Genomic DNA, 17,425 nt, shown 5'->3' with positions numbered 1-17,425 from the left:
TTCACACCAGGTGTCTCTGTTTTGTCGAACGGCTTCTGTGTTTGACTGTGCTATCATACCTATGTCGGAATAGTTATCCATAGTGTCTTACATGTACTATTGTAAACTAACATTATTAGATTCCTGAGAAAGCAGAGGTTACTACAATGCATCTGCTGAAAAATGTCTAATAGAAAGAAAAGAGTGAGCAGGTGAGTTTTGTTAAGACATTTTTCCTGCTGAGACTGAGCTTGCTGTCTTGCCCAGGCTGGCCTTGAACCTCTAGGCTCAAGCAGTGCTACACAGTAGGCAGAGCTCTCACGGCTTGCCGTGGATCGTGGGTGCTATGACTTCATGAGGCTCTGAGTTACGTGAACTCTATCTGCTGACTTAGAGGTACCATTGTAAATTCTGTAAATACTGTTTGATGACCCGTTCCTAACAGAGGGGCTGTTGGCAGTTGACTGCTGAGGAGGGAGAATCACTCATCTTCGGGGGCGTGGCCACTGGTTGTACCCACAGCCATGCATATATGGGCATCACTAAATGCGTTTAGTGGGTTTTTCTTTTAACTAAACAAAGAGAGGAGGGCATGAAATTGAGAAGCAGACATGAAGGTGGAAATCCCAGGGAAGATTAAGGGGGAAAACTGGAGTGGGGGAGTGTATTTCTTTGTAAACACATTCTAAATTGTCAAATAATAAAAATATATAAAGAGAAAGAAATGCTGTTGTAACCACACTCTAGGCTTCCCGTTCTTGAAGTAGTCACCAGTTTTGTTGTTTTAATTGTGTGTGTGTGGCATACTCTTTATATAAACATGTTAGTGTGTGTGCACATGCATACACATGTGCATGCATATCTGTGCAGGTGCAGGCTGGAAGTCAATGTTTTCCTTAAATTCTCTCCACCTTAATTTTTTAGGTGTGTGTGTCTGTCTGTCTGTCTGTCTGTGTCTGTGTGTCTGTGTGTGTGCTGTATGCATATGTGTATGTGCACATGTATACACATGGATACATACAAAAAGATTAAAGACAGACATCAAGTGTCCCACTCTGTCACTCTTCACTTTGGTCTCTCACTGAACCACAGCTAGACTGGCGGCTAAGTGACACTCCTATCTTGGTCCCTTACAGAAATGGGGTTACAAGTGTGAGTCTTGAGCCTGGTCATGCACAGATTCTTACATGGGTGCTGGGGATTTGAACTCAGGTCATTGTATTTGCAATAACAAACACTTTTAGAGACTGTTCCATTGACCTGACCCCTCCCTCCATTTTATTTTTAAAACCAGAGTGTCTCAATAAACCTGGAGCTTACTGATTTGGCTGGGCTAGTCAGTCATCCAGTGAGTTCAAGGATTCTGCCATTACTGGGGTGGCAAGCAGTGTGCCACCATAACCTACTGTTACATGGAAGCTGGAGATTTGAACCCAGGTCCTCATGCTTGTATGCCGGGCACTCTACTGAGTCATCTTCTCAGTCTCTGCATTTACTGTTTTTAATATAACCACTATTCCTACAGCCCAGGACTCTTTACAAACCCAGGTGGATTGTCTCCTCCTCCTCTCTTCCTCAGCCCCAATCCCTTGGCCACTCCTTGGAGCAGGCTATCTCCAAAACTGATCTCCCTCTGTCTGTGTATCCAGGCTCTTCCTCCTTCTCCTCACCCAACCCTTGCTCTCCTGTAGCCCTTCAGTATCCTCTCCCGACACACCTATTCAGAAAGGTTATTGGCAGCAGGACATGGAGAGCAAGTCAATGACCCTACCCTCAAGAAACTGCATTTTATAAGCACTAAGTAGGCCTCAGCCTGTGGACATCAATTCAGCCTGCATCCTCAGTATCTGCTGCTCCCAGGCTAACAATGTAACACACTCCATCCCTGGATAACTTCTGCGTTTATCTCCCTGTTGCATTGTATTCAAAAGGACTGGCTCTCATTTTAAACGTGAGGTCCACATTCTAAGGTCCACATTTTTGACCGGGCATACCTTCAGCAGATTCCCAAGAGAGCGGCCGCCATTTCTTCTCCTGTGGAATGGCTGTGTGTAGGCTGAGCAAAGACAGTTATATGAAGGATGCTGATGGGAGCAGGTGCAGGAGATAAGGGGGAGATATGGGGGGATTCTGGGGGGTCTTCTGACTGTTTCTAAGAGTGGGTGATGGGCCATATAATGGGAAGTATTGAAGATGAAAATGCAGAGGAGCGCTGATAAGCATTAAGAATTAACTCGTAAATGAGCAAAAGAGTTATAACTGAGGACTTGGGCAATGGCACACTAGAAGTTAGTAAAGAAGGAAAAAGTCAAAAGTTACTTGGATACAAAGCCCGTGGATGTGGAAGGCATCAGGTCCGTGGAGGAGGTGTCCTTGTAGTTATACAGGCTGCTGGACAACTTTGATTGGAGAAACCTGTGAGGCTTGAGCAGCACAGGGAGTTTGAAGGACGCTCTGGTCACGTGTTTAGAAAGTCCTGAAATAGTCGTATTCCGGGCAGGTCACACTCCCACACATTTCATGTTTTCCCAGCTCTGGGTTTCACTGGGTCTGGTAATGGTGACTTCATCTTGGTAGCAACACTTTTCTCAAAGGGAAGGAAGCCAGCAATGCCAGGAAGCAGATTAAGACACCAGCCAGTTGGTACCATCCCAGCATGCGACAACGGCAGTGGGAGGACCTGTGCTCATAAACAAAGGCCAGAGCATTGAAAGCAGGGAGAGGTGGGAGATAGTGGCTGGGGGAGTCAGATGCTGTGGTCAGAGGTGGGGCGGTCCCTATAGGGAGGAGAAGCATCTCCACCCAGCCGAATGCTTGTCAGCGGTTGCTAAGGTAACACGCAGCACTGTGAGCTTTAAAGTATGACGGCTGTTTTGGTTTATTGGGTGAGTAATGGTTTGGCGGTGATGGGGGGGTCGTTGTTCATTTTGGTTTGGTTTGGTCCTGGCGTTTGCTTGTTTTTTGTTTGAGACAAACTGGCTTTGAACTCACTATGTTGATCTTCCTACTTCCAACTCACCATGGGAATATAGACACGATCCGGGCACACCCAGGTTTGGGTGATGCCAGAGAATGAACCCAGAGGTTCATGCCTGCCTGCAAGACAAGCATTCTATCAACTTAGTTACATCCCGGTCCCAGGAATTGTCAAATAAAAACTACCAAAGCCTACTGTTTTGGGCTGAGTTCCTACACTGGGTCCCAAAAGACCAGGATAAAACTCAAGATGGAATCACAAATGCTAGAGTGCTGTAGCACCATGCTGAACCAGGGCACAAATACAACCTTCTGAGGAATCAGGATTAGGAGATATCCTGGTTTTAAGGGAAATGTCTCCTGAAGGCTCATGGTTTAAACACCTGGCCCCCAGCTATTGATGCAATTTAGCTGAAACACTGGGGTGAGGCCTAGCTGCAGAAGTCCCCGTCACTAGAGGTGGCCTTGGACGGTCATTCCCGCCACTAGTTCCTGCCTGGTTTTCTGCTTCCTGTTCAGATGCGATGAGAACAGCCTGCAATCCACACCTCACCATGAGCCGAACGCTCCGCTGTACCTTCTCCACAACCATGGACTGAAACTCTGAGCCACAACTGAGCTTTCCTCCCAAAGATGTTCTCTCCAGATGTTGTGGTCATGGCCACATAAACATAATTGATGCAGAGGAGAGGTCAGAAAGAGTGGTTTCAATTGGAGTGATACTAAAGTTCCTTCTGTCTTAAGCTTCATTCCCAGAAATGGCAATGGAAATGGCCTGGCATGCAACAGTCAGTTCTTTGTTGGTGTTGTCCTAACTGTACAAGCTGGAAGCACCGTTCAGCTTCTTGCTCCTTGTTTGTGCTGCTCTGTGTACTGTTATCCCCCAAACCATCCTCCTCTCTGTTCACTGGTCTGTAAGATGATGTCTTCCCCCATTGTCGTAGAATCTTAAAATTGGCTGGAAGACGGAGTTGACTTCAATTCATTGCTTCTTCCTCTTTAAAAGTCAGTTCCTTCCCATGTAGAATGGGATTATGCCCAAGCCTGCCTGCATCACCGGATGGGTAAAAGAATGGGCTGCACCATTGCATCCCTCGTTCTCACATTCTCTACAGAAGCCATTTGTCTACTGTCAGATTTCCCAGGCAAGAACGGGAAGCATTCGAGAGAGGATGGTTTCACGCTCTCGTTTTGGCTTCTACTTTCTCCACTACTCACTGGGATTTCTCAGTCTCCTGGCCATTTCTAGATAAGCAGCTGAACCTCTGGGAGTGTCTACCAAACTTGCCACGGGTTCCAAACCTAAAGATTTCTTAGGACAGCAGAGGTAAAGAATCGCTGCGTCACCTGGTGGCTGACTGAGGAAATTTTATTTTCTTAGAACACCCCACCGCCACCCCACCCAGTCCAAGAGAGGAACTGTGAAGCCAAGAGCCCACTTCAGTAACTTGTCTGTAGTGGAGACACACCAAGCTCTCTTCCCTTGTAAATACATCCAGGTGAATATTTTCTGCACAGTGTAGATTAACAAAACATGAAACTTTGATAGTGATAGTTCTTTCTTTTCTTTCCTTTTTTGTTTGTTTGTTTGTTTGTCTTGGAGAAAGCATCTTCCAGTGTAGCCCAGACCTTCCCGGAATTCTAGACCCACCTCCCTTAGCCCCTTAAATTCTAGGACTATTGAAATAATATTTTAAAAAGCTATTTTCATCCGTTACTGTAGCTGAACTCCTATTATGAGCTGTGGCTTTGCAAACATTATTTCATTTAGTTTCACATCTGCCCTACAAGGAAAGAAATGTTTTCATGTTAGCATGCCCTCAGGGTCCCGTGATGTCACAGCTCACGCCCTTAGACTGAGCAAATACTAAACCCCACCTTGACTCTGCCCCTTCTCTTCTGACCATGCTTCGTGGAGTCCCATAAGGATGGGGAAGGGTCCTGCTTTCCCCTCCTTGGGTTGCCCTTCTCTTACTTCATCTCCAATGTCATCAGAACAGCCACTGCAGACCCCACCTGACTGTAGGAGTACCTACTTCTAGAAGATGATGAAGACCACAAAACAAAACTGTGTTTACCCAGTCCTTGCCTGTGCTGGAGACCAGGGTTAGATCAGGATTGATGGAGACTCTGGAAGACTATCCCCTATAGAAATCAAGTTGTATTCTAATCAGAACAATGAAGGTCAGCAGCCTCCCCCATAGGGGGGCTTGAAATGTTTTGGTTTGGTTTGGTTTTTGATTTTTCAAGACGGTTTCTTTGTGTAGCTTTGGAGCCTGATCTGTGAAGATCAGGCTGGCCTCAAACTCACATAGATTCACCTGCCTCTGCCTCCTGGGTGCTGGGATTAAAGGTGGGCACTCTCACTGCCCTGCCTGGGATTTGGAGTTTTATAGGGCAGACAAGGAAATTATTTTGGTGGAAGACTCCATCTGAAGATCTGTTCCCTTGAAGTCTCAAGGTTGTAAAGGCCAATGGAGTGTTCCCTTCTTCAAGAGTTCACTGAATCCAAACTTCCTGCAAAGATGTTATCATTGTGTCAACTTACCTGTCTGGACTTACCTGTCAACTTGTGTCACCTTACCTGTTTTTCGACTCACTGGAGGCTTTGGGGGTTATTAGCCCTTTAGCCTGTGTCAGCACCCATCATTTTAACCTCCAGACACCTGAAGGAGGCTACACAACATTTGCAGCTGCTTGCACTGGGTCCCAAAGGTGTGGTCCTACCCACAACTACAGCAGTTTGCATCGGCTTTGCCCTGAAGCCATCGTCACCCAAGTCAGAGTGAGCATTTCTCCTAATGGCCTAGCAGAGAGACTATGATGATCATGCAAAGGGGACAATGTCAGCTAACTGGAAACTGTTCCCCTTTAGCAAATTAAAATGGAGCTTTTCTCCATTTTTCTGAGAGACCAGGAGAGAGGGTTAATGGCCAAATTTCCCAAACCAGGTTCAGCTGTCCTGTTACTTAACTTCCTTCTGCAATAGGCCACACACACACATGCACACACACTCACACACACACAGAGAGACAGGGACAGAGACAGAGAGAACCCTGAAGCAGCCTGATCTTATCCTGTTGATCCATCCCCGTCTCAGCCATATAAGAAGAATAATGCTGAGCCAACCATGCCACTGTTTATTTCCTTCTTTCTGTTTTCTTCGGCATGTTGCTGTCTATGAGGCAAGCCCCCAGTACTTGAGTCACTGAATATCTTGCTAGATTTGGTAGAATTAAGAGTTGTCAGAGTCTAGAAACACAAATAAGACAACCAATGTCTTGAAGCTAAAAGTAATGTTGCCTTTTGAAAACGTTTAGGGCCATGTTCTAAATCTTTCCAAAAAGAATTTATTTTTAAAATAAGTTTTAGAATTTATTTTAAAATTATGTGTATGTGTGTGTATATAAGTGAGGGCTTGTACTTGTGAGTGCAGTGCCCATAGAGTCCTAAAGAGGGCACCAGATCCCCTGGAGCTGGAATTACAGGCAGTTGTGCTGCACTAAAAGGTGCTGGGAACAGATTCCATCCATGACAAGAGCAGTATGCTCCCTTGGCCTCTGCACCATCTCTCCACACCCTCTGGAGTTAGATCTATCTTATGGAAAAAGTCATTGTTTGCCACAAATATTAGGAAAGGGCCATGTAATTATCTTCAATAATTTGTAGTTTTTGTTTGGTTTGGGAAATGTTAATCATTTTTATTGCATGTCCAATGGTGTTCTATATGCTGCAAAGTACCTAGTGGTTATTGATCATAGATAATAGCAACTCAGACATCTCTCTCCAGACACTTCTATTGAAAAAGTAATAATCAGCTCAGCGAGAAGGAAAAGTCGGCTGTGAGTCAGGCTGGCATATAAGCAACAGACAGAGCCAGCTGTGAGAGTAACTGAAAGTTGTAACTGTCTCAAGATTCCTGCGAAGTCATGCAGCATCATGCATAAGCCCTTTGGAGCCATTTCGGCTTTCTGGGGTTAGTGGGGAACTCCTCAACTCTTAGCACATCAAAAACTTTTCAAGCCAACTCAGTAAGAATGAAATGTTTCACCTTTGCCTGAAGGGCCTGAGTCTTTGACTGGAAGAAATGAGACCATTTTCCCACACAGGTGCAGCCTCCAGACACTCCAACACAATACTAATAGCCACCTAGCTTCCTCCATTCCAGGTAACAGCCATGCATCTAGCTTGTAGGTTCTACTCTCTCACACAGCCTATTTACCTTAAAGCATCCATTCTCAGCCTGTAAGTTACCATCCCTTTGGCAAACCTCTATCTCCAAAAAAAATACTTACACTAAGATTCATAAAAGTAGCAAAATAACAGTTATAAAGTAGCAATGAAAGTCATTTTATGATTGGGAGTCACCACAACCTAAGGAACTGTATTAAAGGGTCACAGCACTAGGAATGTTGAGAACCCCTGCCTTAAGGCCACTGAACATAATTTGGTTTAATTGTACCTATATGCCTGTCTTCCCCAAAGAACATCCTCCCCTATTTCCACTGACCCATGTTCCCCTAACTTCCTTAGGCTTCAAGTGTCCCTGTGGCATTTGATGACGTCAGCACAGTGATCCCACAAGTCCAACATCAATCAGGGCAAATCCACCCTGCTTCCTAGTCCCCCAGGGAAGCTGGTGACTCACACTGCTGCTTATGGAGCCGATTACACAGATGTTAAAAGTACTGTGAGTGGCTGGGTGTGGTGACGCCATTAATCCCAGCAGTTGGGCGGCAGGTGCAGGTAGATCTCTCTGAAACCTCGTCTCAAAAAGAAAGAAAAAAAATAGGATGACTAGAAAAGGTTGTTTACCTAAATTCAAAGACAGATAAATGAGCAAAGTCTTCATTTCCCACCAGAGAATGCAGCAAGTGACCCACACCCAATCCCACACCCAAAAAGACTGGGTGGTCTTTTTCCCCTCAGGAGACCGTGCTGACCAAAAGCTTCCCATCACGGATAGAGCTGCCATTCCTGGCCCTCTTAGACAGTCATGAGACTTTCTTTAGTGATGTAATAGGATGATTTAATTGGAACCATCAAAAGTCTGGGGATGCCCTCCCATGACAAATTCCAAATTCTCTGCTCAGTTGACAGACTGGATGCCATCAGTTCAGTTATCTGCTGCTCTGAAACAGATTGCCCACACACCCCCGAGTAGCTTAAAACAGCTCACACAAGCCCAGCATGGCAGTGCATACCTACTGTGGTCCTATCTCTTAGGAGACAGAGGCAGGAGGATAGCAACTTGAGGCAAGCATGAACTATACAATGAAAGACCTCTCAAATGGTCAAAAGCAACAAACAAAACAGACAAGCAAAAATCCACCATTATCTCACATAATTTCTGAGGTTGGGAACATTACGTTATGCAGCTTTCCCTAAAACTGAAAATTCAAATCTAGATAGCACTCACTTTGGACAGCACACTTCACTCCAGAAGATCCAGTGCCCTCTTTTGGCCTCCTCAGGTACTGCACCCATGTGCAGCAACCCACACACATAGACACATAATATTTTTTAAGTAGAACCAGGTACAATGATAAATGCTTGTAGTTGCAGCTCCTTGAGAAACTGAGGCAAGAAGATCACTTAAACTCAGGAGTCTGAGATCAGTCTGGGCAGCATAGTGTGACCTAACCCTTAACCATAAATGAATATGGGAATCTGTGAATGTAGCTCAATGGAGGAGTGAGTGCTTAGTATGCCCTGGGTGTAAGCCCCAACACCAAGAATAAAAGAAATAGAGTTGCAAGATACAAAACCATCCATAGCTTTTCCATAACCAATGGCAAACTTTTTGAAAAGAAGCAAAGAAAAAGGCTGTGTTAACAATAGCTACAAAACTAAAAATATCTAGGAATCAATTTATCCAAAGAGATGAAAGATATGCATGCCGAAACTATAGGACACTAAAAAAGAAATTAGAGAAAATAAAGCAAATGAGAAATTATCCTATTCTCTCTGGTGGGAAGAATAAATATGGTTTAAATGTCCATCTACCCATGGGAAGAAAAAATATTGCTTAACTGATCATCTACCCAAGGGAAGAATAAATACATTTAAATGTTCGTCCTCACATGGGAAGAACAAACATTGTTTAAATGTTCATCTCCCCAGAGCAACCCACAGAATCAATGAAGTCCCTATTAAAATATCAAGAACAGAGCTATTTTAAAATGAAGTCACTGTAGAGACACCTATAATAGAAACTACTCATTGTTATTGTGGCCAAAGAAAAACTGCCACTGAGGAAAACTATATTTGTATCAGTGTGTTACAGAAATGTGGAGGACATCAGAATCAAAACAGAATCACTTGTGTCACATGTAGCAATAGCAACAGCGAAGAAGAAGAAGAAGAAGAAGAAGAAGAAGAAGAAGGAGGAGGAGGAGGAGGAGAAGGAGAAGGAGAAGGAGAAGGAGAAGGAGAAGGAGAAGGAGAAGGAGAAGGAGAAGGAGAAGGAGAAGGAGAAGAAGAAGAAGAAGAAGAAGAAGAAGAAGAAGAAGAAGAAGAAGAAGAAGAAGAAGAAGAAGAAGAAGAAGAAGAAGAAGAAGAGAAAGAAAGAAAGATAAATAAATAAATAAAGCCTGGAGATTGTGAAAGAAGGGTGTGTACTTGTGTGTCTCCTGCTAGTAGCCATCAGGAGAGGCATGCCAGAAAAGGACAGTACAACTGTCTACAAGGACCTGTGCACACTAGCTGACCGACCTTAGATTGACACCACACCACTCTTGTTACTAATCATCATTGTGGCCAAGGATTATTGATACAAAGTATCCAATGTAATTCTCATGTTCTCATCCTTTTTTTTTTTTTTTTTGGTTTTTATGAGACAGGGTTTCTCTGTATTGTTTTCGAGGCTGTTGGTCCAGCCCGGCTTCGAACTCACAGAGATCCGCCTGCCTCTGCCTCCCGAGTGCTGGGATTAAAGGCGTGCACCACCACCGCCCGGCTATGTTCTCATCTTTTACAACTTCCCTTTTCATCAACCCCTTGGAACACACCATGGCTCACTGTGGCACAGGACTCCCCTGCCTTGACACATGCTGTTATTCTCAGGCAGCTAGTGTAATCTCTCTGATCATTTTATTTAATTGATGGTGGTGTGAATTATCTTTTAGGATGATGAAATAGCTTTTTTGCACTAATAATAACTTCTGTTGTAATGCTCAATTAAATCAGCATTATCCTCTTGGTGGATTTTTTAAATTAGGAATACAAAATAAAATGTTGGAAACATAGCTTCATTCATAGAGTGTCAGCCTACATGCCCTACTTGACCTAGACATTCTTTCACAGACACACCCAGAGACTGTTTCCTTGATTCTAGATCCTGCCCAGTTGACAATCAACATTAATTACCACAGTTCCAGGACAGCCAGACCTACACAGAGAAACCCTGTCTCAAAAGAAAACAAAACATTTCTAAATTGAATAAATATAGCAAAATTAAACAAACTTTCATTCAGTTTCCAGTGTGTTTTGCAATTGTTACTAAAAACTATTCTCTATAACAATAAAGTTAGATTGTAGTTAGCTTAAACCATTCATTATTATTTGAGAAGTTGATTAATTCTTTTTAGATTGTGAAATATGTTGTTATAATATATGATATCCATTCATAAGAAAACTATCTTTTTAATTTATTTGAAGAAATATGTTGTGAAATAATCTTTGTGTATACTGTGAAGATGTGTTACTCAGATTGGTCTAATAAAAAGCTGAACAGCCATTATCTGGGCAGGATTTTCAGGGCAGAGAGGATGCTGAGGAGAAGAAGGGAGACACCAGGGACACAGGGCAAGCAGGATGGGCACTGCTGAGATGAGGCAAGAAAGCTATGAGGCAGAAAGTAAATTAATAGAAATTGGTTAACTTAAGTTATAAGAGCTAGTTACAAACAAGCCTAAGCTATCAGCAGAGCTTCCACAATTAATAAGAAGTCTCCATGTGGTTATCTGGGAGCTGGCAGGCAAGACAGAAAAAATATCCAAATACAGAAATAAACCATTTCTATCTGTTGTCTCTCTGTCTCTTTCTCCTTTATCCTTTTCTCATTGTAAGAAAAAAAATCTGGTGGTTCATTTTCAAAGATGCCTTGATTCAACTTAGGTCTAAGTGAACAGAAAACTCTAAAATAGTGATTCTCAACCTGTGGGGGTATCAACCCCTTGGGGGGGAGGGGTCAAATGACCTTTTCACAGGAGTCCCATAATCAGATATCCTGCACATCAGATATTTACATTATGATTCATAACAGTAGCAAAATTACAGTTATGAAGTAGCAGTGAAAATTATTTTGTGGCCAGGGGTCACCACAACATAAGGAACTGCATTAAAGGGTCGCAGCATCAGAAAGGTTGAGAATCTGTTTTAGAGTCTGACCAATGCCTGCTAATCTAGCTATGCCCCCTCCCTGACCCCAACCCAAACTTTATTAAGCTACCCCCTTCAATACATACCCAAACTATAAGGTTAGAGGAGAAAATTACCAATGGCCAAGGTTGATGGGCAGTGGTGGCTCAAGCATTTAATCTCAGCACTCGAGAGGCAGAGGCAGGCAAACCTCTGAGTTCAAGGCCAGCTTGGTCTACAGAGCTAGTTCCAGGACAGTTGGGGGATACACAGAGAACCCCTGTCTCGAAGAAAGAAAGAAAGAAGGAAGGAAGGAAGGAAGGAAGGAAGGAAGGAAGGAAGGAAGGAAGGAATTTAAAAAACTAATGGCCAACTTGCCAAGCTTCTTGAAAGTTCATGCACCTTATAAGCTTTAATATAAATAGGATGGAACAGGTAGACATGAACTCACATATAGTTTTTGTTGATAAAAGACAAATGTAAATGATAGCAGGACTGTAGCCTCCTGATCACTCAGTAAGAGGAGCCAGAGGAAGGGTCACATATTAGCATTTATAAACCGTTCTCTGTGCTCAGTCAACAGGCCCATTGCTCCACATAGGCTGGCACTACATACAGGCCTTCGCTAAGCTGTAGGATAAACTACCTTAGTTTTGCTAATCTTGAGTCTCCAGCACTCTCATTACGAGTTAGGACCTTTGCTGTTTACCCCCATCCCAGAAGATGGCAAACTATCATCTCCATAATGATTTTCATACTTACCCAAATAGTGTATACTACCACACAGAACATACAGTATGGTATCGAATTAAAATAATCAAACTCCTATAGCCCATACCCTTGCAGCATTAGGTTTTGATGATTTGGTTTTGCTGTTACATGAAGCAAGGAGAGTAACGGTCCCCTAAAGATGTCAGCACTGTCATCCTCTGAACTTGTGAACTGGTTACCAACTAATTTTGCAGATATGATTGAGTGGAGACAGGAAGGTTCTTCAGGGTCTCTGGGTGACCTGATATCATCACAAGCATCTTTGTAAGTGAAAAGAGGGAGGCCTCTGAATGATGCCATGTGAGAAACTCCAAACACGACATGTCTGCGGCTGTAACAAGGATTAGACTGGTAAATTGTCATACGCTGTTTAAACTCACTAAGAAGCTGGCTCCGGAAGCAGTGTGCACACACGCGCGCGTGCGCGCACACACACACACACACACACACACACACTCAAACACACACTTTAGACCTAAGCATGCTTAAGCCCAGTGTCCTCTAAGATCCCTTATCTGAGATGAGATTCTCGTCATCCATCATCCATCCATCCATCCATCCACCAGTCCACCCACCCATCATTCATGCCCCCTCCATCTCTAACTCTGTGACAGGTAGAAAAAAATAAACAGCCCACGAGTAAAAACACTGTGCCCTTGAGAACAACTAGAAGGCGAACCAGTTCCAAGAGACGCTACTGTTGTTTACCTTGCCACATAAAAACAACCGCAGTGAGACAGAGAAGCTGGAAGCCCAGCCTTGGGAAAGAAAGCTCAATTTGGAACTCCAGCTGGCTGCCTCAACTTCCTCGGTTGGCTTTTGATGGATGTTGTGAACATTAGATTTGATGATGTTATCTCTGTAGATATTTGTTTTGTTTCGTTTTCTAGAAGCCTCACCTGAGGGGACACTGTTCTTTGCCTGGGACTCTCAACTGGAACATTGGCTGGCTGTCGTAAAGGGATTTCTGCAGTCGATTTCCACTGGTTGTTTTGCGCACCTATCTATCTTTTTAGCTAACAACCTCTTACCAGTTATTCTCGTACTTTGGCATGCTATATACTTAATACGCTCACTCATTCAAACCAAAAAAAAAGGGGGACAGGACTATTGTGGGTCATTCCCCCAGACCATGCAGGACATCTGGCTTCAAGAATAGACAGCCATGCTGCTGGAGAACACGGGCACCTTCTCAGAGTTGAAGAAGACAAAGACAAGAGTTCTGCTCTTGAAGTGCCTATGAAAAACCCACAGCTGTGCAGACACCTCAACTTTAACTCATCTAGACTTTATTGACAGTTCTGACACTGCCACCCCCAGATCTTTAAGACAATAGATGTGTGAGGTCCTAAGACGTTGAGCTTGTTGTATTCTGTCAACAGGAAGACTGGTATGACACACACTGGTGACTGATTTGTTCACGTGACAAATCATTCAAGGCTGAAGGTTAGTGTTAGGAATTTGCTCCTCGGTGTCCCCTCAGAGCTTGTGTGTGCAAGGCTTGCCCCGCAGCTGACAGCCACTGGGAGCAGCTGGGGGCCAGTACGCTGCTGACATCAGTCAATAAAAGCACCCCTTCCTCACTTCTCTCTTGCCCCCTTCTTTCTTCCTGGCTACCGTGAGGTGAGCAGCTTTGCTTTCACACATATTCACCACACGCTGTGCCATGTCACAGGCCCAGAAGCCAAGTGGTCACAGACCAAAACCTTGAGCCAAAACAACCCTTTCCTCCCCTTAAGTCAGACAGGCATGTTGTTGCAGTGACGGGAAGCGGGCTGATGCAGAGCCCAGTTCAAAACAAACCTTGCCGTCGACATGAATGAACAGGGCCTTGCTCAAGTCAGTTAAATGAGCTGGCTCTGGAACATTCTTTTGAAAATAATAAGTACAATTGAATAGTACATATTTGCTCTTTATGCCAAAGACCCAAGTAGTAAGAATGGGGCAAAATGAAATGAAGTTCACAGAAGGAAAGGTGCCCCTTACCAACATATAATAATAACAGCTTCTCTCACCACAAATTGATTCTACCATTAAGTAAATAAGACTTGGTGCTTTAAAAAAAAAGGATTAGAGTATTTGAAGTTTTAAGTCAAGACTAAAGATAAGCTATAATAAACAGAGGATATATTCCACCAATAAACATACAGTTGAATGTCCAAACAAGCTTAAAATGATTGTCTTCATTATTGTAAGCATTAGAAAACGTTCATCTTAATCTCAGCACTTGGGAGGCAGAGGCAGGCAGATCTCTGTGAGTTTGAGACCAGCCTGGTCTACAGAGAAAGTTCCCGGGCAGGCTCCAAAGCTACAGAGAAACTCTGCCTCGTAAAACAAAACGGAAAAATAGGAAGGGAGGGAGGGAGGGAGGGAGGGAGGGAGGGAGGGAGGGAGGGAGGGAGGGAGGGAGGGAGGGAGGGAGGGAGGGAGGGAGGGAGGAAGGTGTTAAAATGTTCGTCAACAGGGCAGGGGATGTAGCTCAGAGTTCCTGCTTGGAGTGTGCAGGGCCAGCCCTGCAGAACAAACATACAATTTTTTTAAGTTCAAAAAAACATTTCTAATTTTTATTACATTATTTATTTATGGGGTGCCACCATGCTTGTGGAGGTCAGAAGACAACTGCTGGAGATGGTTCCCTCCTTCCACCATGTGGGTCCCAGGAATCAGACTCAGGATGTCAGGTTTGGCAGCAAGTGCCTTTACCCATGAAGCCGTTTCACCCCAAACCCTCATCAGCATCTGAAGACGAGAATTCATTCTGAAAAGAGGCAAACTTTTCCTCTAAATACTTTTATTTTGAAAGGAGAACAGCGTGATCCACACAGACACAAGCATTATGAAAAATTAATATTGGGCAGGAGTCAGAGCTGTTTGTAGTCACATTACAAAATCTCATTATAACTATTTTAACCAATCACAGCATGCTAGTGATTTCATGAGAATTCAAAACTAATCTTTTTTTTTTTTTACGTTCTCGTAAGAAAGTATCTTGAGACATCTTTACATTTTTTTTATAGTCGGGTGTTTTCATTCTTTTGATGTAGTTAATAGCTAGTGGGAGTCGCTCCTGGTTTGTTTTATCTATTATATGATTAAAATTCATGAACTTCACTAAGATAAAAAAAACTGCCTAAGATCTGAGAACTCTTTTTAACTGGCTCTCAGCATAAAGATAAGCTGAAATAGACAGTGAGTTCTCCTGTAGATATCCTTGAATCAAACTGAAATCACAGCCACATGTCCAGGCAAAATGCAGTTCACCTCACAGGAAATAGGGGACAGTTTATTCTGGAGCCAAATGTAAGTGGCCTTAACCTGGAAACGTGGATTAACTCAGGTTGTCCCAGATATCGTGTTCTAACATGCAAATGGTACCATGAAGTTTTTATAGTTACAGAACAAAAGAAAGCTGTGAATTAAAGGCTTCTCAAACACACTTTGAAAACAGTAGGTGGGTGGTTACAGAAAAGGGGGTACAAAACAACATGGCATGGGGGAGAATGCTGGGAGGGGGTGACAAAAAGCCACACAGACAAGGACAACCTCTGCTGTAAGCTGCAGACGTTGTCTGGTAGCAGTCTGAGCACTGGACTTGCTGGAAACTAATTGTCTGTTAATATATTTCTAAACCTTTCCTGAGAGTCACGGGGTGTTAGGTAAAACAGAGGTGGGCGGTGGATAACTGTTAAGGGGCTAAAGACAGCCTAAAATAATTTAATGCTATTTCAACTGTCCACAAGTCCAAAGTTCTAATCTGTCCATCATCCTTGTAGAATCTTTAATATACCTATGGCTTTTTTTCCCTAGGAACTTCAGTTCACACAAATAAAATACTCATTGTAAAACAGGGATGCTTGATTTTTCTTTAACTGAAGCAAAATTCCCATACCAGAGAATTAACCATTCTAAAGTGACCACTTCAGTAGTATTTCATGTATTCGACCTTACTGTTTGGCCAAAATAATCATTTTTTGAAATTCCATCTTCACAGATGTCGAAGCACAGTTAGTCACCAAACATTAATAATCCATGAACTTATAAAGACTGCAATTGTTTCAGTAAAAAGAGACCAAATATCAAACAGCTATCTGACCCGGCTCTTTTGTCTTTTCTGATGCCAGCAGAGACTTCCAAATCCTGTCAGGGGTGTCAGCAGAGATCAAAGGGCCTCAGTGCTACCTCAGAAGAAAGTGCAGCCTCTCTTTGCACATTTTAATCAACCTGGAATGTACAGTGATCTGCAGGCCTGATAATATTCCCCAGGCTTTCCAGGAGAAAGCTGTCAAAGTACCCAGGCTAACGCTGGTAGGTAGTAATGACATCAAGCACATTGATGACATACTGGCTTGTGGTTTTCAGTGCCATGCAATTCAACCATGTTACGTTTTTGATCAGTTATCAACGTCAAATATCAGACTCAAATATCTGGAGAGGCTGGTGGTTTGTCTTAGTTCATTTGAGCATGGTTTTCACCTATTAGAGAAGTAGTGTCTCCCCTTCTGTCTGGCTCACCACCAGTGCCTCTTATTAGCAAAAGCTAACAGGAAGTAAGAGAGACTGACTTTCTGGCTCTCACACGAATGCTGATTCCCAGCTTAACCATATGTTACCACACAGAAAAGAGCTACCGAGAATTAAAGAGACAGCTGGCTCCTAATTGGTACAGCCCGCTCCTGTACCCTTTAATAACGTCTAAACATCCCTTCACCAGCAAGGCTCAAGCATCTCCCCTTAAAATGCAATTATGCTTTTTATGCAAAGAGGCTCTTGCTGTCTCCAGAAAAGTTCATCAGGTACTGTCTCCCACTCTGGGTACCCTAGAACCCCAAAACCAAGTTCACAGTTCCCACCCATACTCTTTCTACAAAATGATAGGAAAGGGGGATTTTTTCATTAATAGAAATATAAACAAGAAGGAAAACAAAGAATGAACACTATAACTTTTGTTACATAGCTAACCACAGTTACTATCCACAGCGTTCTTCTTCTACTGTAGAGTTCGAATCCTTTCTGCTCCTGTTAGTAGCTCAGATAGGGTTGGTCACCTAGGCAAGTGGCCAAACCTTCATTCTGTAAGGACATGTTCCTTGGCAGTCTTATCTTTCTTGGTGCCTATAGTCTTTTACTGTGTTTCACTAAGAGATATCTAAACCCTTTTTGTGTGGCAGAGACCCTTTTCTCCTAGGCCATCAGGCACAATCTCCCCAGCTTTTTGGTTCAAAGACCTAAAGATGCTGACTGTCAAATGACAGTCTCTCATAATGAAACCCACCAGGTGAACGGTTGGCCCTTCAGGAAACAGCACCATATTGGGGGCTAAGCATTGATCTCTGGTTTT

The sequence above is a fragment of the Mesocricetus auratus genome, unplaced genomic scaffold, assembly GCF_017639785.1.
Source record: "Mesocricetus auratus isolate SY011 unplaced genomic scaffold, BCM_Maur_2.0 Super-Scaffold_100021, whole genome shotgun sequence".
Taxonomy (NCBI): Eukaryota; Metazoa; Chordata; class Mammalia; order Rodentia; family Cricetidae; genus Mesocricetus; species Mesocricetus auratus.
The sequence above is the reverse complement of the archived record's forward strand: the minus strand, read 5'-3'. Positions refer to the sequence as shown.